The sequence below is a fragment of the Chlorocebus sabaeus genome, unplaced genomic scaffold, assembly GCF_047675955.1.
Source record: "Chlorocebus sabaeus isolate Y175 unplaced genomic scaffold, mChlSab1.0.hap1 unalloc_scaffold_219, whole genome shotgun sequence".
In the NCBI taxonomy this organism is placed as follows: Eukaryota; Metazoa; Chordata; class Mammalia; order Primates; family Cercopithecidae; genus Chlorocebus; species Chlorocebus sabaeus.
In genome coordinates this window covers 56,745-81,939 of record NW_027327503.1, presented here as the reverse complement: position 1 = coordinate 81,939, position 25,195 = coordinate 56,745, and the positions used below count along the sequence as shown (strand labels likewise).

Genomic DNA, 25,195 nt, shown 5'->3' with positions numbered 1-25,195 from the left:
AATACACATCGCAGAAGGAAAGGTAGAGCTTGTAACTGTAACAGTGCTGAACAGGCAAGAAAGAAGCATCATAGAAGGAAAGGTAGAGCTTGTAACTAACGTCAGAAAGAAAGGTGTAGCTTATAAACTAATAGTGGCGAACAGGACAGAATCTCACAGGCTCATCAGGAGCCGCCGAGGAGGAAGCCATGATTCATTTCCACCTGCAGTAGACAAATGTTTCCCGGATAAAGTAACTTTTCTACAGTGATATCTGTTCCCTATTGTTTCGATCTTGCTTGATAAGGGTATTAAATCACCACTTTATGTGCTGCTTATATAAAATACATCATTGTCAGGGGAGGTTATAAAATAAATACTTCACACAAGCTTGGGCTGTGAATGGTGAGAGACAATGGGACAATGTGTTCCCGTGTTCTCAAGATGCAGAAGGGGCAAGACCCTGGGGTTCCCTTCTCCTCCCCACCGCCCTGTTCCCAGATGAGGGGTGGAGGCAAGGCCGCTGTGCAGTCCTAGAGCTGGCTCCAGGGCTAGGACACTACGCCCGCACTCTCTGTGCCCCATGCGAGAAATACAGCCTGGGGGGCAATCACCAATTGACCTGGCGGTGGAGAGAGTCCTTCCATCAAAAGCCTGTGCTTCCAGGAGCCAGAACAAAGCAGGACCCCCAGGAAAACTGTTCCAGGTGCTCCTGAAACCTGGGCAGAGTCACAGCCTGGCAGGAAGCACCAGTGACGCATGTGTGCCCAAAACTGGGAGGATGGCCAGACTCCTGGAGGCCAGACTGACCTGCAGGAGATGACCACTTCTCTCTGGTTCAGTAGAGATAGACAGTCTGGGCTTCACTTTTGTATGTGGAGCCTCACAGTACAGAAATATCACAAAGGGATTAGACTTCGTGTACCCTAATTTTTTAATTAAAAAAAATCACATTTATTGCTACTAATTCTAAATCCAACAAAGAAAAATAAATAATTATGAAAACACATGCCTACAAAATGTAAACCACAATCTCTTTACCCATAGGAGACCCAAAATTTAGTTTACCTTTTCTTCAGTATCATCTCATTTTTTTTTTAAGCCATTACTGTGGTGTCTCCTCACTGCCCCATGAGGAGGTTCATGGGCTCTTCAGGGCTCTTTACTGTTTTGCCGTTTTTCAGGTTTCAAGGCAGGATCATTTTCCCACACTTGTTTGCTTCCTTGATCACCAATTGTTCACAAGGACATCGTTGTGCCTCAGAAAACGTAGTCACTGAACTTCACTAAAAGTGAAAGCAATAAGGACATTTTGGCTGCCATGACAGCATCCTCAGTCACTGAATCTCCCTGGGGGACCAGACACACCCCCAATCTCCTTGTAACCCCAGCATACAGTTATCGCTGCAGCTGACAGGACTGACCCAGCCTGGGGGAGGCATGAAAGCAAAGGGAAGAGAAGACAGGTGACTCATTTAGGAAACTCGGGTGATCCTCTCAAGTCACATTTCTCAGGGTGTCAAGGGACCAGTCACATGCAGGGAACGTCCTTGGCCTGGCAGGTGGCAGACTCCTGGGACCCTCCTCAGACATGTTAATCAGAGAATCTAAAGGCGGGCAGACTCTGAAAAGTATCTGTAAAGGAAGGACGTAGCTCTGCTGTGAGCCCACTACATGCGGGGTCGCGCAGGACGCCGCTCCCAGTGTCCAGTCTCCATTTCACCCTCCTGGGAGGAACACCCGTCAAGTCACAGAGCACGGTCTTCAGCGAACACCTTCCTGCGCGACCTCCACTGTCGCCCAACCCTGCAGGAGTAGACTCTGAGTAGGGGAAACAAGTCTTTGCTCCTGACCCGGCCACCTTGACACTGGGCATAAGACCAGCACTGCTACGTCTCTGGGGAAAGGAGCGGCCCTGGGCAGGAATGCACTTGGCAGCCCCAGGGAGGGGCCAGGTGTGGAGGAGCAGGCCTCTGCCCGCAGACACGTCAGCACAGCATCCTGGAGCAGAACCTCCAGCCCAGCTGAGCCTACAGATGGCCGCAGCCCTGGACAGCATCTTCACGGTGACGCGGGGGACTGGGCCAGAGTCGCTCAGCAGGGCTGCCCTGAATTTGCAACCTGAAGAAGCTGTACAATCGTACGTGTACGTTGCCTTACCCCCTAGGTTTTGGGGTCACTTGTCACACAGCGACAGACAGTGGATGTGCACGGACTCCCAGGCCACGATGGCCTCTGCCGGCCTCACCCGGGCTGTCTCATCTGGTCCCGTGACATCACGTTTCTCAAAGTCAAAGGCTGCCAGGGCCCCCTCTTTTCTTCACAAAGTCGTTACAAGCTCACGATACAAACTGAAAAAAAAAAAAAATCTGTAAAATACAACATATGACGCAATGCAGGGTGAATGCCCAGGCACATACACACGCGAAACAGGTGCATGCACACATGAACAGGTGTACACGCATGAAACGGGCACGAGTGAAGGTGTACACGCGTCAAACAGGTGTGCATACACACATGAAAGCACCAGACATGAAGGGCTGTCTTTGGGAGCCTAGTTTTTAGACATCTCCCTCACACTTTTACATCTGCACGATCACAAACACAGCACACCCCAGTACTGAGGGGAAGCCCCAGCTTCTCATGGGGGCACATGAGGCTTTTTATTTATGCTACAGGTTGCATCACTACATTCTAGAACTGCAAGGCCCCGCACTGCCAGGACTGGGTCAGGTCCACCCTGTGCTCCAAGGACCAGGCCGCCTGCCAGCCCACACGGACCTGCCCCTCGGATGGTGCGGCTGCTTCTAAAACAGAGGCTCAGGCCCACCCAGAGAACTGCAGTACCTGTTATTAAATCAAGACTTGGCTGTGGGTAAACGTGAAGATTTTTATTAAACATGACTCTGGAACATTCAAAGGACCATAACTAAATGCTCCTTTCGCAGTCTCAGCGTGTCCAGACACTCATAGAGAAGGCCAGGGCGTGGGAACCCACGGAGCCCTGACAAGGCAGACTCGGAGCTGTGTGGCTCAGTTAGCACAGATTTTGTGTTGATACTTGCCTTTTACATTCAGATTAAAATAAAAAATCTGCAAAAGTAGCTCACATTCTATTTCAATTCTCGATTTTTGTAGTAACTGGGGCCCTTTCCCTCTGGTTTCCCAGCCAAGCAGTAAATAGGCCCAGCTGGGATTTGTCAAAGTCTGGGCCTCTGTTGTAGAGTAAGTGAGGGGGGTAGGGAGGAGAGCCTGAGTGGTGAGGAGGATTGGGGGATAGGGAGGGACAGAGGGAAGGATAGAGAGAGAGAAACCGCCGAGGGCTGGAGGCAGGAGGGATGCTCCCTGGCAGTCTCAGGCTCCCCGTTCCAAGGTAACTGAGCTGGCATCACGCATGCGGTGCCGTCATATGACTTGGCTGACAAACGCCAGAATTGCAACAAAATGCTTAAGGAGAAGAGTAAGCACCAGCATCTTCAGATTAGGGTAGAGTCCCGGTTTCACGCTTGCCTTGTATGACATTCTATAAATTGTAAAGATAACGCATTTTCTTACCAGCCACACTGTTCCCCAAATACCAACTATAATAAAGACCAGACAGCATCTGAGTACTGAGCGTGTGTCAAGCCCCGTGAGGTAGGCATCATTTACTTTGCTAGAGAAAGAAACAGGCTCTGAGAGAAACTTTCTGAGGCCAGGAAGCTGTGTCCAAACCCACCTCGTGCCTCCTGACCCTGAACGTGGAGGACCCAAGTCATTCATGTGAATAATTTACCTACCTGCCTGTCAGATTGAGATTCAACCCCCAGATCTAATCATCTCTATGCAGGAATGTGTCAAGGAAGGTATACAATTCTATGAGTTTGAGCTGGGGGAACAAAGGCAGGCACCCTCGACACACATGTGGTATGGAGGTACGCGACCAGTGCAGGGGTGGACAGGAGCACGTCCAGCCCTGCCCAGTCACACAGCCACCCTGCCATGCCAGTGCAGGGGCCGCCACCGTGTCTCGGGGAAAAGCAGCTTCTCCTGCACAGGAATCTACCCATGAAAGTGTGTTGCTGAGCAGGTTTCGACCAACATCTCAGAAATCAGACACTGTGTAACACGCTTATCTATACAGGCTGCCTATGTCCGGGAATCACCAATAATTCCCATCTCGCCATCAATTATTTCTGGTAAATACTCATTATTCTAAGTTAACTGAGACAACACAAGAACAAAATAATGGAAATGTCAGAGTCAATCAGCTCCACCTGCTGAAGAGCTGGGACTAATGATGAAACCTAAGGAATCCTGGAGAAGGCAGCAGGACCCCAGTCCCCGTGGACCACCCCAGCCTCCTTCCACAGGAGAGTTAGTCGTGGGGCCAAGGAACGGCTTTCAAGGAATCTCAGAGGTTCTCAAAGTCTTGAAAGTTTAACGGGAACTGAATATTTGCATCTGAGTCACACGAGCATATTAAAAGTAAAATTTCCTCTTTCCACTAGAATTATGAGCTTGCAGCGGTGACACTGGCTGTATCTCATGCTCCTGAGATGTTTGGGGGCAACCGTGCATCTCGGATGAGTCATTTATAACGATGAAAGCAGTGCTTGGGCTCTCGATCCAGGACCACAGACCCCACCAGTGAGGGTCTAAACAGGACAAGCCTCGGCCTGGAAAGGCTGGTATCCGTGCGGGCTGGGAGGAGCACCAAGAAAACTCAGGGGCAAGCCCCACGCAAGCTCGGCATGTCCTACCCCATGCAGTCGGCATCAGCCACAGGGATCTTTTGTTGTTTTTTGTTCAGGAAGGAACATATTAAAAAGCCTGGGGCCCAGGGCCTGTACTCCCCAAAGCTCCCCACAGAGCCGGGTTAAGTGACACCTTCCCTCATGTTAAAGTCAACTATATATGGCTGCTGAGGGCATCTCAGAGCAGGTGCAACACTGAGCTTTCTTGCTGTCTGGGGAAAGCAGGAATTCCAGGCCTCTGCCTTCCTACCTCCCCAGAGGCTCTAGCCCAGGTGAGCTCAGCTTCTCCCAAGTAAGGAGCACAGACCAGCTTCCCCCATGCTCCTCAGGTCACACAGGAATGGTGCAGACCCTTGCACCTTGGCACGAGCCCTCATAACCCACCCCAGAGGCAGCAGCCCAGCCCTGTGGCCCCGGCCTGGCAGGAGGCAGCTGCTGGGGCCCCTGCTCAGGGTTCAGCACAGCGAGGTCCAGCCGCAGCAGGGGAGACATCCACCACCCGGCCATTCGTCTTTAACCTAAAACAGACACGGGAATTCAGCAAGGGGTTCCTTCCCCTGACAAACCGTCCATCCTGTTCTCATCTCTCCCTCCTGCCCCAGTACTGCACCCAAGGCCACCCAGCACTGTGCCCAAGGCCTGACTCCCAGTTTCACAGGGAATCCAAGATGATTATGATTTTGAGAAACTGGGAGCTACATAGAAAATGAGTTGGTAAAGCCAGTGTCCACTGATCCTCCACTCCACACAGCAGAGAACAGTCCTCGGGATAAAACCCACGGGGCGGGGAAGACGTCATCAAGGCGGGCAGGACAGAGGAGCCGCAAAGCCAGTGGTTCAGGGAACAACGCCACGTGAACACAAAGCTAAAGTACTCAGCGGCTGGAAGACAAAACACAGGAGACAGAAACAGTGAACGTTTAAAGAGAAAAGAAAAAAAAAAAGCCTCACTCTTAAGAGTCAGTCAAGATTTAAGTTCTCAAGTCACAATGTATCAGCACAGACCTCTCATAATGCCTGAAACTTGGGGCAGTAAACACGTGAATCAGTTCTCCCAAGTCCATCGTTTTCTTTGATGAGCCTCTTGAGTCTCAGGCTGGTTTCAAAGTAAGCCCTTCTCTGTTTGTTGATGACTTAATAATTAACACACTTGAAAACACATTGACTTCCAAATTAATCTGCTAATAAAATATTAATTACCATACTGGCTGTCATCTACAGAAAAAAACACAATCACTTTCTGGTTGTAAAAACTTAGAATTCGAAGCCCCATTGGCCATCTGAACAGCACCTGCTTTTGACAAGGGCATTCCAAAGCTAATCTGAAAAACTAGTCCACGCCATGATCAGTGGGGGGTCAGACTTGCCTCATCACCCCACCTCCCTTCTGGAATTACACAGAACTTAGACGCTTAGTCTGATGGGAAACATTTACAATCTATTCTCTCCAAAGCTACCTGGAGGATTGCTTCCACATGACAAAGCCTTGGTCTCCACAACCCCTTATCTGACAACTCTCTCGACCAACTGTCAATCAGGAAATTTTAGAATCTACCTGTGACCTGGACACCCCTGCTTCCAGTTGTCCCATCTTTCCAGACCAAACCAATGTACATCTTACATTTATTTTGATTGATTGTCTCATGTCTCCCTAAAAGCTATAAAACCAGGCTGGGCTCTGACCACCTCGGGAATACGCTCTTAGGATCTCCTGAGGGCAGTATCAAGGGTCATGCTAACTCATTTGGCTCAGAATAAATCTCCAAATGCTTCACAGAGTTTGAGTCTTTACTGACACACTATCTTTCATGGGTATTCATCTGGGGGACTCACAATCAACTGGAGGCAGCTGTTGCCCACTGTGCAAAAGTCTCTGCAGGACTGAGCCTCTGGTACGGGGACTCCAACCCCTGAAGCAGCAGCTCTCCCACGTCCCACGGCCTGATAGACACGCACCTCCCGGGCTTCTCATTTCAGAGTCTCAGCAACAAATCTACCAAATGTGATCAACATCACAGAAGATTCCTCGAGGCTTTTGGCTGTTGTTTCTCCCCAAGTTTAGTCTAGAACCAGAATGGCAACACTCGGAACAGGATGGTTCTCAGTCACCGACCCTCCTGGTAAAAACACTGTCTCCAAGAACCTTTCCTGCCAGTCACAATTTCCTTCGAGTCAAGCTCGAAGGCCACCTCCCCAAGAAGGAAACTTCTTCAATCCAGCAATCACAGCTCCTGTTCCCATCTAGAGCTTGTCTGCCAGGAAGGGAAGACTCCTCATTCCAGAGACAGCAGGTGCCACAAACTCAGGGTTGTAGCCATTGCGAAGGCAAACACTCATGAAATTAATACACTTTTTCCTCCTTGGATACTGACGTTTCCTCTTCTGGAGGTCAGCCAAGGCCATCTGCACGAGTCACGAGCATGATGGCTCCAGCCCCTCCTTCGGTGTCAGCAGTGTGGCTCCGCTCTGAGACCCTCCTGCACCAGCCGGGCCATGCACCTGTTCCCACAACTGGTGTCAGCAGACTACAGTGATTCTAAAATAATCAGCAAACTGAGGTTCCGAAGGATGCATTTTAAAGAAAAATGTGTAAGTTTTACTGCATGAAATCAGCTACATCTTTTGCTACTCCAGAGGCTTTTTGTTTTGCTTTCCTCAAGATTCTCTACAATGATCCCAACAGTCAAAGTTCCCAGTTACAGGCAGAGGGTTGGGCAGGCCGCGTCTGATATTTAACACACACACACGATCCACGTCAAAGGATTTTCCCTGTTCACTAACATCATCAGGACAAACTTTAAGCAGTAATAATCTCCCTGTCTGGAAAACTGACCTCTCTTAAGAACTAATGCAACAAATGTGTTTGACAAAGTTGCAGGTGGACATTTTAGTGAATGAATCACTATTTCAAGGAGGATAAAGGCTCACTATTCAAAGGCATGTTTTTGTCAAGTTCTGTAATTTCAGCTTCATGCATTTAAATCATGAAGTGAGGCTTGTACCTGATCCATTACAGAATCTCTACAAAACAGAGAAAATTCCATTTCTGCACATTGTCATTCTTTTCCATATGCATACGGATGGTGGTAATTTAAGTTGGCATTCCGACAGGATTTCTAAATTAAACTGTCTTCGACTTTAAACACTACGTGTTAAACATTACACACACCATTGTTAAACATTTATAGTAGGGTCTGTATGGCCAGTTTTAAAGATTTCTTCCTCACTAAAAACAAGCGTTTAACCAATAAATGTTCTACTCTAAAATATTCTAGAGACAGAGATACATTTGGAGAGTGGACACACTTAACACAGAAATACGCAACATCAAACAGGTACAACCAGCAGTGACTGTGGAAGGGGAGCCATGTGAGTGCCCCTAAAAACACACACAAGCCTGGCTGCTTAAAAGGAGTGAATATAGCTCAACACTCCTATGTGAACATTGATGTGTCTACTGCCTTACAGAATCCTCCTAGCTGAGCTGCAGGAATCTTCCATGGAGCCTTTTCTCACCTACACTGCCTACAGGTGCCCACTGGGCTCCCTGGGCAGTATCATGTCTTTGTTTAGAATATCACAGTATTTGGAGGCCTGTTTAATCCCAAATCAGAGCCTTATGATAACTCAGACACCATCCCTCAGGGCTTGTGGGCCAACTTCGGCTAATGCAGGCTGCTCCACAGTGCCCTGAAGATGGGCTTGGTGCATCCACACGATTTTAAGATTTGGGGCTGCCGTTTTCTGCAGTCACAGATGCGCACTTACATATTCATCATGACTGAAGGCAGCACGTGTTTTTGTGTTCCTTCTGTAATGGTAATAATCATGGCAACATTTCTTCAACCCTTAAAAAAGCCTCCTAACAGCAGTTGCATTCCACCCCCTTCCTTAAAATTAATAGAATTTACCAAACTAGGTGAAATCAGTCTTCATGAGAAAGTGACAAATCAGTGTTCACACAATGGCATAGTAGCTGGGCATAGAGTGTATGTCAACATCCCAAACTAAGCACCCATCACAGTTATTCCCAACTCACAGGAAAGCTAGAAAAATTTGAAGGCTTAAAACATAATTATAAATGAAAATAACAAGAAACCAAAGTTTCTGAAGAGCATTTGTTAGCCAAGTAAGGAAAGCCATTAACCAGTGCTGATTACATTGCATTTGATTACAGCAGCCAAAGACGTGTCCAGAGGAGGAGACTTTTAAAGATTAGTCTTTCAGTAAGAATGGTTGCTTAACAAGTTCACACTACTGGGCTACACCAATCATCAATTAAGAAGCAACATCATCCTGATACCAAAGCCTGGCAGAGACACAACAAAAAAAGAGAATTTTAGACCAATATCCCTGATGAACATCGATGCAAAAATCCTCAATAAATTACTGGCAAACTGAATTCAGCAACACATCAAAAAGCTTATCCACCATGATCAAGTGGGCTTCATCCCTGGGATGCAAGGCTGGTTCAACATTCGCAAATCAATAAACATAATCCAGCATATAAACAGAACCAAAGACAAGAACCACATCATTATCTCAATAGATGCAGAAAAGGCTTTTGACAAAATTCAACAGCCCTTCATGCTAAAAACGCTCAATAAATTCGGTATTGATGGAACGTACCTCAAAATAATAAGAGCTATTTATGACAAACCCACAGCCAATATCATACTGAATGGGCAAAAACTGGAAAAATTCCCTTTGAAAACTGGCACAAGACAGGGATGCCCTCTCTCACCACTCCTATTCAACATAGTGTTGGAAGTTCTGGCTAGGGCAATCAGGCAAGAGAAAGAAATCAAGGGTATTCAGTTAGGAAAAGAAGTCAAATTGTCCCTGTTTGCAGATGACATGATTGTATATTTAGAAAACCCCATTGTCTCAGCCCAAAATCTCCTTAAGCTGATAAGCAACTTCAGCAAAATCTCAGCATACAAAATTAATGTGCAAAAATCACAAGCATTCTTATACACCAGTAACAGACAAACAGAGAGCCAAATCAGGAATGAACTTCCATTCACAATTGCTTCAAAGAGAATAAAATACCTAGGAATCCAACTTACAAGGGATGTAAAGGACCTCTTCAAGGAGAACTACAAACCACTGCTCAGTGAAATCAAAGAGGACACAAACAAATGGAAGAACATACCATGCTCATGGATAGGAAGAATCAATATCGTGAAAATGGCCATACTGCCCAAGGTAATTTATAGATTCAATGCCATCCCCATCAAGCTACCAATGAGCTTCTTCACAGAATTGGAAAAAACTGCTTTAAAGTTCATATGGAACCAAAAAAGAGCCCGCATCTCCAAGACAATCCTAAGTCAAAAGAACAAAGCCAGAGGCATCACGCTACCTGACTTCAAACTGTACTACAAGGCTACAGTAACCAAAACAGCATGGTACTGGTACCAAAACAGAGATATAGACCAATGGAACAGAACAGAGTCCTCAGAAATAATACCACACATCTACAGCCATCTGATCTTTGACAAACCTGAGAGAAACAAGAAATGGGGAAAGGATTCCCTATTTAATAAATGGTGCTGGGAAAATTGGCTAGCCATAAGTAGAAAGCTGAAACTGGATCCTTTCCTTACTCCTTATACGAAAATTAATTCAAGATGGATTAGAGACTTAAATGTTAGACCTAATACCATAAAAGTCCTAGAGGAAAACCTAGGTAGTACCATTCAGGACATAGGCATGGGCAAAGACTTCATGTCTATAACACCAAAAGCAACAGCAGCAAAAGCCAAAATTGACAAATGGGATCTCATTAAACTAAAGAGCTTCTGCACAGCAAAAGAAACTACCATCAGAGTGAACAGGCAACCTACAGAATGGGAGAAAATTTTTGCAATCTACTCATCTGACAAAGGGCTAGTATCCAGAACCTACAAAGAACTCAAACAAATTTACAAGGAAAAAACAAACAACCCCATCAAAAAGTGGGCAAAGGATATGAACAGACATTTCTCAAAAGAAGACATTCATGCAGCCAACAGACACATGAAAAAATGCTCATCATCACTGGCCATCAGAGAAATGCAAATCAAAACCACAATGAGATACCATCTCACACCAGTTAGAATGGCGATCATTAAAAAGTCAGGAAACAACAGGTGCTGGAGAGGATGTGGAGAAATAGGAACACTTTTACACTGTTGGTGGGATTGTAAACTAGTTCAACCATTATGGAAAACAGTATGGCGATTCCTCAAGGATCTAGAACTAGATGTACCATATGACCCAGCCATCCCATTACTGGGTATATACCCAAAGGATTATAAGTTATGCTGCTATAAAGACACATGCACACGTATGTTTATCACAGCACTATTCACAATAGCAAAGACTTGGAATCAACCCAAATGTCCATCAGTGACAGATTGGATTAAGAAAATGTGGCACATATATACAATGGAATACTATACAGCCATAAAAAAGGATGAGTTCGTGTCCTTTGTAGGGACATGGATGCAGCTGGAAACCATCATTCTTAGCAAACTATCACAAGAACAGAAAACCAAACACCGCATGTTCTCTCATAGGTGGGAACTGAACAATGAGATCACTTGGACTCGGGAAGGGGAACATCACACACCGGGGCCTATCATGGGGAGGGGGGAGGGGGGGAGGGGGGAGAGGGGAGGGATTGCATTGGGAGTTATACCTGATGTAAATGACGAGTTGATGGGTGCAGCACACCAACATGGCACAAGTATACATATGTAACAAACCTGCACGTTATGCACATGTACCCTACAACTTAAAGTATAATAATAATAAATAAATTAAAAAAAAAAAAAAAAGAAGCAAGGCAAATGAGTGTGAGTCATTTTCCTTAATCCTTAATGTGTCAAAAATTACCACATTGGTCAAGCTGGTCTCCAACTCCTGACCTCATGTGATCCGCCCGCCCCGGCCTTCCAAAGCACTGGGATTACAGGCATGAGCCACCACGCATGGCTGAGAAGTGTTTGACAGAGGCTGAGGGGAGGCTCCTGTCCCTTCCTGGGACATCCACATCTCACCCAGCTTCCGACACCGACTATGACACTCGAAGCATCACAGCAAGGGCAGCTGTATCCCCGCAGTTCTCTGCACTAATGCCACAGTGGCGTGAGCAGCCACAGCCCTAGAGCTGCCACTCAGCCTTATCGTGCTGGCACAAGCACAGCAGAAACTATCAAACCCCCAAGAAGGAGGAGTGGGGACCCAGGGGTGTGAACCAGGAGGGAGGAATGTGGCCCAGGGGAGTACGGAGGAGTGGGGGCCCTGGGGATGGAAATGTGAGGGAGGAGTGGGGGTCCAGGGGGGTGAACAAGGAGGGAGAGTGGAGAGTGGGGGTCCAAGGGAGTGAACAAGGAGGGAGGCGTAGGGGCCCAGGGCAGTGAACCAGGAGGGAGGTGTGGGGACCCAGAGCAGTGTACCAGGAGGGAGGAGTGGGGACACAGGAGAGTGAACCACGAGGGTGGAAGGTGGAGTTTGGCCCAGCGAGTGAAACAGGAGGCAGGAGTTCGGCCCAGGGACTGAACCAGGAGAGAGGAGTGTGGTCCAGGGAGTGAACCAGGAGGGAGGTGTGTGGTCCAGGGAGTGAACCAGGAGGGAGGAGTGTGGTCCAGGGAGTGAACCAGGAGGGAGGAGTGTGGTCCAGGGAGTGAACCAGGAGGGAGGAGTGTGGTCCAGGGAGTGAACCAGGAGGGAGGTGTGTGGTGCAGGGGGTGAGCCAGGAAGGAGGAATGTGGTCCAGGGAATGAACCAGGAGGGAGGAGTGCAGTCTATCGGAGTAGGGAGGAGTACGGTCCAGAGGAGTGAACAAGGAGCCTCTGGGGGTAGCAAGTTCACACACCACAAATACCTCCCAATCTATCCGCGTGCAGGAAGGGGACGGAAACTGCGCAGGATCTGCAGCGCTTTCTCCTCACAGATGAGGAGGATACCGACTCACGCATGAAATCAGAGCTAAAGTTCTACCACGGTGGGAAGACGCTTCACAGACCCAAATGGGTGCAAAAAGAAACCAATCATACAAGATCAGTGGATGGAAAGGGTCAGAAATTTAAGCCTGTAACAAGCTTTCAGAAAAACTTCATTTGATCTGCAAGATGACTGCAGCTCTGCTGAATCATTTCTGCAAATGTCTAACTCGCGATGAGCAATCTCAGAGCCGTTCAAGGAGTAACAAAATCAACAGTCCTCCTGCCCCTTTCCTCAATGGGAACACTTTATTCTGTCTTCTATTCAAATTAAGTATCTTGCAAGGGAGTTGAAGAAAACTGCATAGCAGATTTTAAAACTTCAATGCTTTTCTCAATTTTCGCCACATTCTGATGCATTTTACTGACTACACGGCCAATAAGCCTAAAGCTTTTTGCATCGATAAAGACAATGTTCCTTGTAGCAATAGGCTTTTTCTTTTCTATAAAAAGATCTATAATTTCAGCCAGTAAAATGGGCATTTCACAAAGATTTTGCACAATTCCTAGCACAGATTTTAGCAAAATAAAACCGTTATCTTTCTGCAATTAAATAACCAAGCATAGGAAACTGCACAGTTAACATAACCATTCCATTATTTTATATAAACACAAATGAGAAAGTAGAGTATGCTTTGGAAAACAGTATTTCCACATGACAACGATGAAGCAGAAAACAGTTCCTCAGCCTCATATGACATTTGACAACCGAAGAACTCTGGCCCAAGCCCAGCCTGGTTAAACGGAAATGAAGTAAACATGTGAGTGACCGAGGTGGGGCACTCTGATAGTCACAGTCCAGGAAAGAACAGCTAACATCTTTCTTCTTCATGGGAAAACCAAAACATACTCGAGAGACCTTGATTCTTTAAAACACAGTCTGCCCCAGTACTAACCTTAAGCTCCCATTGATCAAGATTGCTATAACCACAGAGGTGTTTTTCCAGGCCCTCGAAAATCACGGACATGGCACATACACAACGTTTTCAAACACTCAATGCTACCAATTTGTTAAATGCGCTGTGATACCGGAGGTCTTGTGCAGGACCAGAAGTGTCGCAGCCTGGTTACCTGTCCTGGTGTTCAATGCTTTGTATGTGCAAAACCTGCTGTTACAATTTACTGGGCTTAATGTGATTCAGTTCGTCACAGAAGAGAGCTATGACATTTACTTAATTCTACGCACAGATTCTCAGGTTCACCTTCCACGAGTGACTGTTCTGTCCACGAGACAGCGGAGGGAAGACCCAGGAAAGGCCCGGGAGATGCCAGGTGCTCACAAACTGGTATCCGTCTGCTGGTTCTGGCTTAAAGGAAAACAGACATAGAAGCAGCTAAAAGGACTCACTAAACCTAATATCACAATGTTCTCAAGTTTACCTTAGCCAAAAATAAAAGTGGAAAAGCAAAACTACTCCAGGGCATGATTCCAGTGCTAATCTGAAACATGAAATATTTAGAAGACAAAGCTTATTTTGAGTGCAAGTAATATACACATAAAACACTGGTTTCACAAAACCCAGTCTTTGCGATTGCTTTTATAAAAAGTAAAATTCTCATGAGGATCGCATACATTAACTGATTTTCAAATGAAGGGACTGGTAAACTTCAGGGCATATGATTTCTGCCACACACGAGGGGAGCAGTGAGAGAGAAGAGCTAGGATCAAGTGTGCTGAAGCTGTCCTAGGACTGAAATTCAGTTTCTGCCAAAACAAAAACACAGGAGTCAACTTCCATAGCAAGCTCTGCTTGAGAGCGACAAGATGTCAAAGTTGCAAAGGAGCTTCTCCCTGTATGGGCACGTGTGATCCTTGCAAAATCATAGCTCAGCATCATCAAAAATCAGGAAAGAACACAAGCCTTCCAGACATGAAATCCAAGAGCAGAAGGGAGCAGAGTCCAAGCTTGCTCAACAGAACTGTTCCTGGACAACAGCACAGAGGACGTCACAGGGAGGGCAGGGCAAGCAACAGCAGCTTCCGTGTTGCCGCAAGCAGGGCCTGAGCCAGGGGAGCAGTCTCCTCCAACCTGACAAGGAGGCACGAGGAGCCACAGAGAAGTCAATTCAGGGTCCTTTTCAGAAAGGGGCAACAATAAGAAAATCTGGTCTCACCCACCCCATACCCCATACTGTAGCAGCTAAACTCGCACGTGCGTCTGTCACGTTCCCCGACCCCTCTTGCAGATGCTCTTCCTGCACCCGGGTGCCCGTCTCCGTGCTGCTCCTGAGGCCACACCTGTTGTCATCCACTAGTGACCAGGAATTCACCTTTGTCCGGGAGAAGCAAATGCAGAGTTCACACACTCCTGTACAGGTTTGTTGGCCGAGAATCTAACTGCACTGTCCGATTCCAGATGTGCTGGTACCAAGGAGAACGTTCAATGTCTGGCATTTAAAAACCGTATCAGTGGGTTCTCCTGGGACTTCCAGGCAGCCACACGAGGGACGGAGCTGTTGCCCTGTTACCCTGAGCCAAAGCAAGGCTGAGAGGCACACACCACAGGCCACATCACACTCGAGCACCGACTCGACACTTGCTCGTTCGTGTGTTAAGAGTTCAGGGTACAGGCGACAGACAGGCCTGATCTCAGTCATGGGACAACAGTGACTGCCCACAAGTCCCGTATCTAAGCCCCGACTTGCCCATCCAGCCTTCCTTCAGGAACAATGCCCACCTCACAGTGCAGCCATGAACGCTAAGTCAGCACGTACATACACAACCAGATTCATTGCAATTGTGCTTTCTACAACAAATTAATACAACCAGGCGCTATCATTGAGACTGAATAACCTATATTAGAACAGAAGATCAGGCCAGGGATGGTGGTTCAGACCTGTAATCCCAGCACTTTGGGAAGCTGAGGTGGGTGGATCACTTGAGGTCAGGAGTTGCAGACCAGCTTGGCCAACATGGCAAAACCCCATCTCTACTAAACATAAATTATCCGGACATGGTGGCACACACCCTGTAACCCCAGCTACCAGGGAGGCTGAGGCATAAGAATCACCTGAACCTGGGAAGTAGAGGTTGCAGTGAACGGACATCGTACTACTGTGCTCCACCCTTCCAGCCTGGGTGACAGACCAAGATTCTCGTAAAAAAATAAAAGGTCAAGATGAAAACTGATTGCCAAGGTCCATGTTCCATAAACTTCAAACAAAGTTCATTAGCTGGTACTTGATCAAGTTGTTGATTTCTTCATTACAATCTTGTATATCCTTCTAACATGGCTCAAAATGTTTACATTTGAGCATAACTCGAGTATAACAAAAAATAAAGTGCCTATATTTCATAAATGAGCAAGTTCCAGTAAGACTGCATCCTGCTCTAGTTAATCCTTTGACAACGTAAAACTGAACCATCCTGACATAGCACTGACACATGGTACAAGAATAATGACCTCCAATTAAATCGCTAGATTTAGAGAATACATAAATATAGCTTATCACTAATTCACCAGCGATTAGCAAGATTTTAAAGGAAGAAAAAGTATCGGGACTGTAACTAGGAATAAAGGCAAAAATAAACACGAGAAATTAGTCACGTTTAAATCAATACCCTTTCTGTGGGGCCGTAATAAAGTATACACAACAGGTGTGCAAGCTGTCATGCTAAGCTGTCACCAAGCTCTCTATGAAGGTGGTAAGAGCGTCCCAAGTCGCAGAGCCTCATATTCCTATTTAAACGCTACACAGCCAACACCACACTCAGCACGCAGTGAGAACTCTGAAAGCTCTGAGGAACGCATGATGGGATGAAGGGCCTCAGTCCTGCCATCACCCTGCTGCTTATTAAAAATATAAAACAAAGCCCTGCCTTCAAGGTGCTCAGATCTAACTAGTACAAAGTTTTGTTTTTGACGAGTTAACTACGAATGATGAAGACTCTCAACAGCTGTGCAAAATGTAAGGCAGCCTAATAAGAGGAACTTGGCTGAGAGTAAACCCAGAGATGGTTTTTTAACCACAGAAGAGGAAAGAACTGAAGAACCTTACAGAAAGTTGACAGCAATATCTATTTCTCTATGGTAGAACCTGGAATTTACCTTTGAGACAGACTGTCCTTCTGTTCTGAAAAATCAGATTATTCTTGCAATCCTCCATCAGGACTGAAATTCCCAAAGGCATGGAAAACCAAGTACTAATTTTAAAACCCCCCCAAAAAACTACCTATGATCTTAGATGTGAGATTTAGTGTTCTCAAATTCCAAATTTGGAAATATTTTGCACAAAGTCCTTATTTTCCCTGTTTACTTGAAAGCTCTCTATTCTTTTGTCCTAAATATCTTCTTTCTCATCCTTCCAAACAGTATCTGAAGATGAACTTACATATCGTTTTCAATGTTAACAAAGAAGATACTACATTTGTCATGAACTGTTTATATTCACAACTCTAGGAGGGATTTTGCTACATCGTGAGGAATAACACGAGGCAGGAAATACGCCACGAATAAAGAACAGTAGAAAGTGGACACATTTCCTGATGAGTGCCGATTTCTCATTGAGCTGCTGACAGAGTTATAACACAGAAAGCTAGACAGCTGCTATGTTAGTTCTACCTCACTTAAGTGACCGAGTCATTGTTGTTTCGGTTCCCTTTCTCGTCTTGGGATGAGACACACCTCACAGAGTTGTTTGTGATTTCAGGAACACACACATCCATCAAGTGACTGTTCCTAAATCGTTGCAAAGGATATAGTAACCTGCCAAATTTCAACTAGATTGCAACAAACAACTGTTTTCATCCTACACTCTCCGGTGCCAGCGAGATGGTGTGTTCTTGGATCCCTGCAGGAGCCCTATTCCTGGTGCCATAGAGCACACACATATTTACATCCACATAGTGTAAATTTATGGTACACTGTAACATATGTACCTGCGTAGAGCGTACACACATCCAAATACGTAGGGTGTACATAAGTGCACTACATGCGTACAGAGTGCACACACATCCAGATCCATGTGGTATACATGCATAGAGTGTACACACATCCAAATACAGTGTACAAACAAGTTCACTACGTGTGTAAAAGCATAGAGCATACACACATCCATATAGCAAATGTACATAGGTAAGCTAACACATATGTGCATGCATAGTACGTACACCCATCTATATGCATACAGCATGCACAGGTATACTATAACCTGTATGTACATGCATATGGCATACACATGCACATCCATATGTACACAGGTATGCTATTTGCTATATGTATACACGTGCGTATAGCATACACTCTTATCCAATGTACGTAGGTGCACTACAGCATGCATACACATGCGCAGTGTACACATATGCACATGTATACAACGTACATCAGTACACTAACGTATAAAGCGTATACATATATGCAACACTGTACATACATATGCAGCATGTGTATGTATTAGTGTGTACATATCCAGAAGTTTATTCAGGGTGCATAGTGTACATGCATGCTTGTGTGCACATATGTATATATACATCTGCAGAAATAATGTGCACATACCCACATGGTGTACGTACAAAGGTATGTATATGGCATTAAATATATGCATGTAGGTACACATGCAGAACAGATAGGTGTACAAGTAGTGTGCATATAACCATAGTGACCATAGATACACACATATACACATGTACATGCATGCCTACAGCATTCACGTGTGTACGACACAAATATAGTGTACATACCTATACGTTGTAAATACATGCACAGTGGAAATACACGTAGTATGCATACACCACATACACACATGTACATTTATAGAGTACACATATACCGAGACCCAGAACGGGTCATGAGTATTAATACTTCGGAAACTCTTCCAGTTCTACCTAAGTGAATTTTTTTTCAAACTATAATAAAACTCATACAAAAAGGGTTTTAAGGAAATGAATAAAGCTAGTGACAAAAATCAGTGGGAAGGGCACAAACACTTTCCCTCAGAGTTCTCGGCCTGACCGTGGAAGTTCAAAGGTTTCCTAATGCAGTACACATCAGGACTGACTCACGATAAAGCACTCCTTAAAAATTAAAAATGTGTCCTCATGTTTTGGCCTTTGAGACAAAGCCTCTTAGTTAATCGAGTTCTGACTGAATTTGACTCACAGTGCTCTGGCAGATTCTTCATTTTCTGGTGAGACAGATGAATGTCCCAGGGTGAGGGCAATGCCAGCCCTTTCAGGGTCAGCTTTTCAAGGAGCGATGTCTGGCAGAACACAATCCAACACCATAGTAGGATCCCCCACCCAGCCACTTAGACGCTTTTGGGTACTTACTCTGTCTCCTTGTTTCCCTTTCTTGAATTCAGCTGGGGGGAAAAAACCCAAAAAAATCAAAACCAAAAATAAACAGCCCATGTGTTTATGCGTCTGAAAAGTTAATACATCCACATCTAACTTTCTAAATGAGACACGGCAGGTATGATGGTCACTGAACAGTGGCCACTGTTGAGAAAATACGAAGTCTTCTGCAAACATGAACGAGTTTCTAGGAATACAAAAGTCAAGGGAATTTACTTCACATATTAAAGCTGTCAAGGGTGCTCATCAAAAATGTACTTAGAGGTTTTCCTTTAAAGTTATTTTTGAAGATTTTTAAGTTGCAATACTTAAAAGCCTCTGGGAAAAGAAAGGATACAGGTATCTGGAAGATTTTTAATAAATGATTTTCATGTCTTTTTGATAAAGTTAAATAAGGTCAGCCTTGAAGTAATGGGTTCCACTACTCTGAAACTGTGGATGGAATCCACAACACCAGACAATTGAATAAACAGCAAGGCTGCACACACAGGACACAGGCAGTGAGCCAGCCTGACTAGTTGTCAGCTTCTGGGTCAGTTCTACCCAGTTCTGCCCAGGCCCCACTGGAGATGAAAACGTGCCCTTTAGAAGCCTTGAATCCCCACCTTTCAAAATCTAATCCTCTTCAACTGAGGCCCAAGTCCAAAAATCTACTGACATCTTAGAACCTGGTAGGCCAGCTGTTGCCTAGCCTTTTTGGCACCAGAGATGGGTTTCATGGGATACCATTTTTCTGGGGGGTGGTTTTGAATTGCAACTGTTCCACCTCAGGTCAGGCATTGGATCATCATAAGGAGCACCTCTGAGATCCCTCACATGCAGTTTACGATAGGGTTCCAGCGCCTAGGAGCACACACAGCTTATGATAGAGTCCCAGAACCTAGGAGAACATGCAGCTTACCAGAGAGTCCCAGCGCCTAGGAGAATACGCGGCTTATGATAGGGTCCCAGAACCCAGGAGAATATGCGGCTTACGAAAGGGTCCCCGCGCCTAGGAGAACAGGCATTAAATGAGTTGGCAAAGCCAAAATCCACCCGATCTACCACTCCAAAACAAACATACACCACTGCCCAATATTGATGTGAGCCAAAAACATGGAAGTCCTGAGGGCCCACACTGACCACAGCCAGACACCACTTCTGAAAGAACCAAGCATGTGCCTAAAGATCACCCGTGATGACCCAGGAGAGCAGCTTTGAGCAGAGACAAAGGTGAAGGAGAGGCACATGGGCCAGGGTGCTGGGTGTGCCCGTCTTTGTGACCTCACTGAGATTACTGACCTCTGGCCCTTGGGTCCGTCCTGTGGAGGAGGTAGCCCCCAAATCCCTGCCTCCCTTCAGCACTGACTGAGGCGGTCCTGAAGTCTCCCCAGGGCTGAGGCTGCTTCTAATTCCTGTTAGCTGCACACCCACATAAAAAACAAAAAACAAAATATCAAGTATGCAGACAGGAAAAGAAAAATATGTGAATCCTCCCTTATTCAACAGGCATTTAAAGAGTAACAGGAAAATTGTGATAGTCTTTAAACAACCACCAGCTATCACGTCCTGTTGACATGTTTTAGCTAATCAGGAACACCTTTACCAAACACCTGTGTGTTCAGGAAATCAGTTGACAGGTCCCAAATAACCTCGGAGCTTACGACCTGACCCCCACTCACGTGCATCCCCTCTCCAGAACAACGTGTCCTGGACACCTTTCAAATGGTGAGGAACAGGAACAAGGGTAGCTTTCCCTCAACCCCACAAAACAAGCTCGACCCCGAGGAGCCCGGAGAACAGCAACGTTTGTTTAGATGCTTTCCCACTGACCTTGTCACAGCAAACGTTCCCATCCCACACAACCCAGTGTTTAACTCTCGCTGGGATACCAGCAGCCGTCAACCCTCAACAAGCTGGAAACAGAGGCCAAGCTGACAGGAGGCCTCTCTCCATTCCCTACTGAATTCGCTCAGGACACGGATGTTTCCAAACACACATGGCCCCAAGTATTCCACACCTGGAGAACATTCTAACAACAGACGCTGCAAAGACATTCCCCTAAAGAGAAACTCAGTTTCTAACTTCCCTTAGGGAAAAATATGAGGCCCAGAACTTTCCAGAAAATCACGTGTGGGAGGAAGCCACTCACCTCTGGCACTTCCTAAACCTGCCTTCCCGCAGGTGCTCAGGGATGCCCCCACGACAGCCCCGTCCACCCAGGACGGCAGCAGGGCTCAGGCAGCCAGCACCTGGGCAGCTGGCGAAGCAACCCCAGGGTGAACACGCCATCCCAGGCACTACTTCCCGGAGCCCCTCAGCAAGAAAAACAGAGGCGGGACAGAACCGAGGGCTGATTCGAGGCTGGGGAGCCACAGACCCGCACAGCTCAATCATCAGACATGCTCTTCTGTGGACAGAGGAGCCCAGCCCAGGGAGAGGTCAGCACAGAGACTCTCGTGCCGGCTCCACGAGCCAGCGTCCTCCAGGGCTGCAAGTTTATGATCACAGCTTCAGAATTTGTTTCCAGAATCTTCCGGAATCAAAGACGCACCCAACTGTAAAGCTGCCAGGACAGCAGGGCCCAGGAGCAGGCTCAGGGGAGGACCACGTAGAAACCCCACGTGTGCATGCTTACTCCACACAGGCCACCCCTTCACCCAATACTATACACGCAAAGGCATGTATGCACTCCATACACACCCTCAAATACACTCACCAAATATGATGTGTGTACACACTCCACACACACCCTCAAATACATACAACACACATGAACATGCTCACTGCAGCCACACCTGCTAAATACACTCACCACACACGCATAAACGTGACACACCTGCACACTCATTCCAGACATCACACCCCTCACCAAGTACACAGGTGCACACACCCCCAAGTCGAGAACCTGCAGACTCCACAAGCTTTGGTTTCCCCCACTGTTTCTCTCATCACATGAGATCCACACACAGGTGTCATTTACTGACATCTAACACCCGGGGAGGCCCTTAGACAGAACTGCAGTCACAAGTCGGCTTCATTCAGGCATTCATCACCAGTCTCCTGAAGCCACCTCCTGTCCCCACGGGAAGGGAGGCCGAGACCGGAGACGTCACTGGGCTTACAGATCCCCAGGCTGGCAACCGAAAGAAATGAGGAGGGCTCGGCCACGGCCCTGGAGGGAGATGGGTACTGGGCTCAGGTATGGGCAACATGAGTCCTCATTTCCATACCGTGTCACCTACGACAGCGTCAGGTGAAAGCCAGTGGTTTGGCATTCCTGGAATAGACAGTCCTGGAATTACAAGCAAAACTTTTTACTCCTCCCCTCTGAACACATGAGGTCCATGGTCCCCTCACATCTAACACTGGGAATCCGAATCGGTGACTCTTTCTCCACCTGAGGACCACCCAAGAGGATCCACACCTGCTACAACAGCAGCACCACACCTGGTCTGCAGGGGAGCAAAGCAAATCCCACCTTTATGAGTAACACTGGATTACCCCGACACTGGCAGCCTGCAGTGTGTATATCGTCAAGCCCCCAGATCTGCGCCACCTGCAAGAGGAACACTAGTCCTTAGTCCAGGGCTCTCAGGACAGCTTGTGAGGAGGATGCTAGCACCCTTCTCATCTCCCAGTGGAGAGGAGAGGCGGCCAGGGTCAGGACTGGTGTATCAGGAGGGTCAGGGTTCAAACCCCATCTGCCTCGCAAAGCAGCCCTTACCGTTCAAGTGACTTCTATCATCAGTCTTAAAATGTACCACAGTTACCAGCAATTCTGAGTGTTGTTCCTTGGGACGTCATAAGCAAACATTTTGTTAGAAACATTTTGCCAAATCTGCTTTCAAAATCCTATGTTATGAAATGACTAATGAAAATTTGAACTATGAAATAAAGCACATAGTTAAATGAATCCCAAAATGACTATGGCGAAGGAAGCTTTAACTTGAAGTGAAAAATATCCTCTAAATGACATCAGCCAGAATTATCTTCAATCATTACTGATCCCATACGCTTCAGGAATTATACAGCATCATCTCAGATATGAACTTAAAACCATTAGCTGAATGTACATTTCAGCACAACCAAAGTTCTGCTATAATAAGCAGCACAGGCGTCTCTGGAGAGGATTTTAATTGGGACTACAAACGGTGTGCACGATCGTGGTAAGAGGTTTCATGCTGGCTGTTCTCCAAGGTGCGACACAGAGAAACACCACTAACCTCAAAGACACCTGCTGCTTTGTAATGAGATGAGAGACGATGTGGATGGACTACTGTAAATATTTGAAAAGGAGAAATAATGCAAGGAAAGAGTCGTATTAGTTTCCCTTTACATTCTTAGAAAAAAACTGATTTTTCTTCTGGGATGATTTAAAAAGAAAATGACATTTCTGGATTTTTTTTTTTTTTTTTTTTTTTTTACTTTTCTTTCTGAGACTGGGTCTTGGCTCTGTTGCCAAGATTGGAGTACAGTGGAGCAATCGCAGTTCACTGTAGCCTTAAGTGATCTTCCCACCTCAGCCTCCAGAGTAGCAGGGACCACAGGCACGCACCACCACACTCAGCTAACTTTTCTGTAATACAGATGGGGTCTTGCTATGTTGTCCAGGCTGGTCTTGAACCCCTTGGCCTCAAGTGATCCTCCTGCCTTGACCTCCCAAAGATTTAGCCTAAGCGACCATGTCTTATCGGAAAATAGACATTAGAGCAAATGCATTTCTATAAGATTTTCTACCTCTTTTCACTGGGGAAAAAGGTAACTTGCCTCCAAGGGTCGGAGAAAAAGCCGTTACTGCAGACAAAAGCGCTGTGCATCCCGGGAACCGCTACACCACGAGGCACGGCCATGCACCCTGGATGCAGGAGTAACACACGAGGCTAGCACAGGCTGATGCTGGCCCTCTCCAAAAGTAGGCCTATCCTTCCTCCTCTCCTCAGCCCCCTCTCCCTTCAGGCCTCAGTGGCTGCTGACAGGGCAGAGGCCACAACTAGAGGAGGCTCTCAACTCCACCAGGGACAGGAGCCCCGGACGCTGGGGACTCCGCTGCTGCCCTCTGCGCCCACCTCCTTCTGGTCCAGCCTTCTGAGGAGCCAGGCGTGGACACTTTGACCCTCCTTCCCTTCTGTGGCTCCTACAAAAACCAGTTCAGCGAGCCCAGGCTGCCTCGCACGCCACGGATGCCCGGCACAGGCCACATGTCCTCATCCAAGCTCCTGGGGCCAGAAGGGTCCTGCAATATTTCACTTTCCAGTTGAGCATCCCCAGCCTGAAATCCAAAGTGCTCCGAAGAGCATCTCCTTCGAGCGTCACAAGGAAGCTCGGAATGTTTCAGGTTTCGGAGCATTTTGGAGTAGGGACGCTCAGCCTGAATTTGAACCTCTTCAAGGAAGCCACACATTGAAGCCCCCGATGTCCACCCTACACAATCCCAGCACACCCTTCGAAGTCCTCAGCAACAGATTTTCTTTCTTCAAAAATAACCACAAGTCACAAACTCACAAGCAATCACAGAAGGGGGTTGTGGACACCCGCACAGATGATGAAATTTAACTGTCACATTTTTACCTGTGTAATTTAAAGTCATTCCTCAAAACACACCTGTTTTACTGAGTTGCATTTTAAGGTGAACACACACAAATCATTTCAGGGAAACAAACGTCACTTTGGGCTGCGTGTGGTTTCTTGACTCCCGTGAATAACTCAGCGTTCACCCTCACTTCTGGATAAGGGAGAAGATGCAAAGAAATCTGTTAAAACAAAGACATGAAATCAAGTTTAAGAAGGGTTTGAAAGGTTCCTCCTGTCCCCCTGGAGGGGAGACAAGGACACCTGGAAAGCTCACGGGGGACAGGAGCACAGCCTCCTCGGTGTGCCATGGACGCCGCCTCGCTGAGGGGAGAGGATCATGCCTGGAAGACTCACAGGGGTGGGAGCACAGCCTCCTCAGTGCTTTCTACACTCAGCAGCTTCAGAAATTCCTGCAGAAGCAGAACACATCATGAGAACTGAGACTGGAACACCCCAAAGAAAGGGGACAAGGGGTCATAAAAAGCATTCAATCATTACCAAGGAGCGTGGGCATGAAGCCGCTTTAAAGACCGTGTGAGAACTCGTCTTTAAAGTGTGAAACTCATAGGCGTTTCAGAAAAGAAGGGTAGCGCGAGATTGCTCGATCAGCTCAAACAGGCTGCCGTCCCTCAGGCCATGAAGTC

At 46.7% G+C, this 25,195-nt stretch overlaps 1 long non-coding RNA gene across 1 annotated transcript; it reads right to left on the bottom strand.

The window, feature by feature from the left end:
• Positions 1 to 785: 785 nt before the first annotated feature.
• On the bottom strand, positions 786 to 25,037 carry LOC140711148 (uncharacterized). The gene is made up of 3 exons (XR_012092265.1): positions 24,906 to 25,037; positions 24,582 to 24,730; positions 786 to 2,330 (listed from the first exon to the last, which is right to left on the bottom strand). It is a non-coding gene; the product is annotated as an uncharacterized lncRNA (long non-coding RNA).
• Between the last annotated feature and the right edge of the window lie 158 nt (positions 25,038 to 25,195).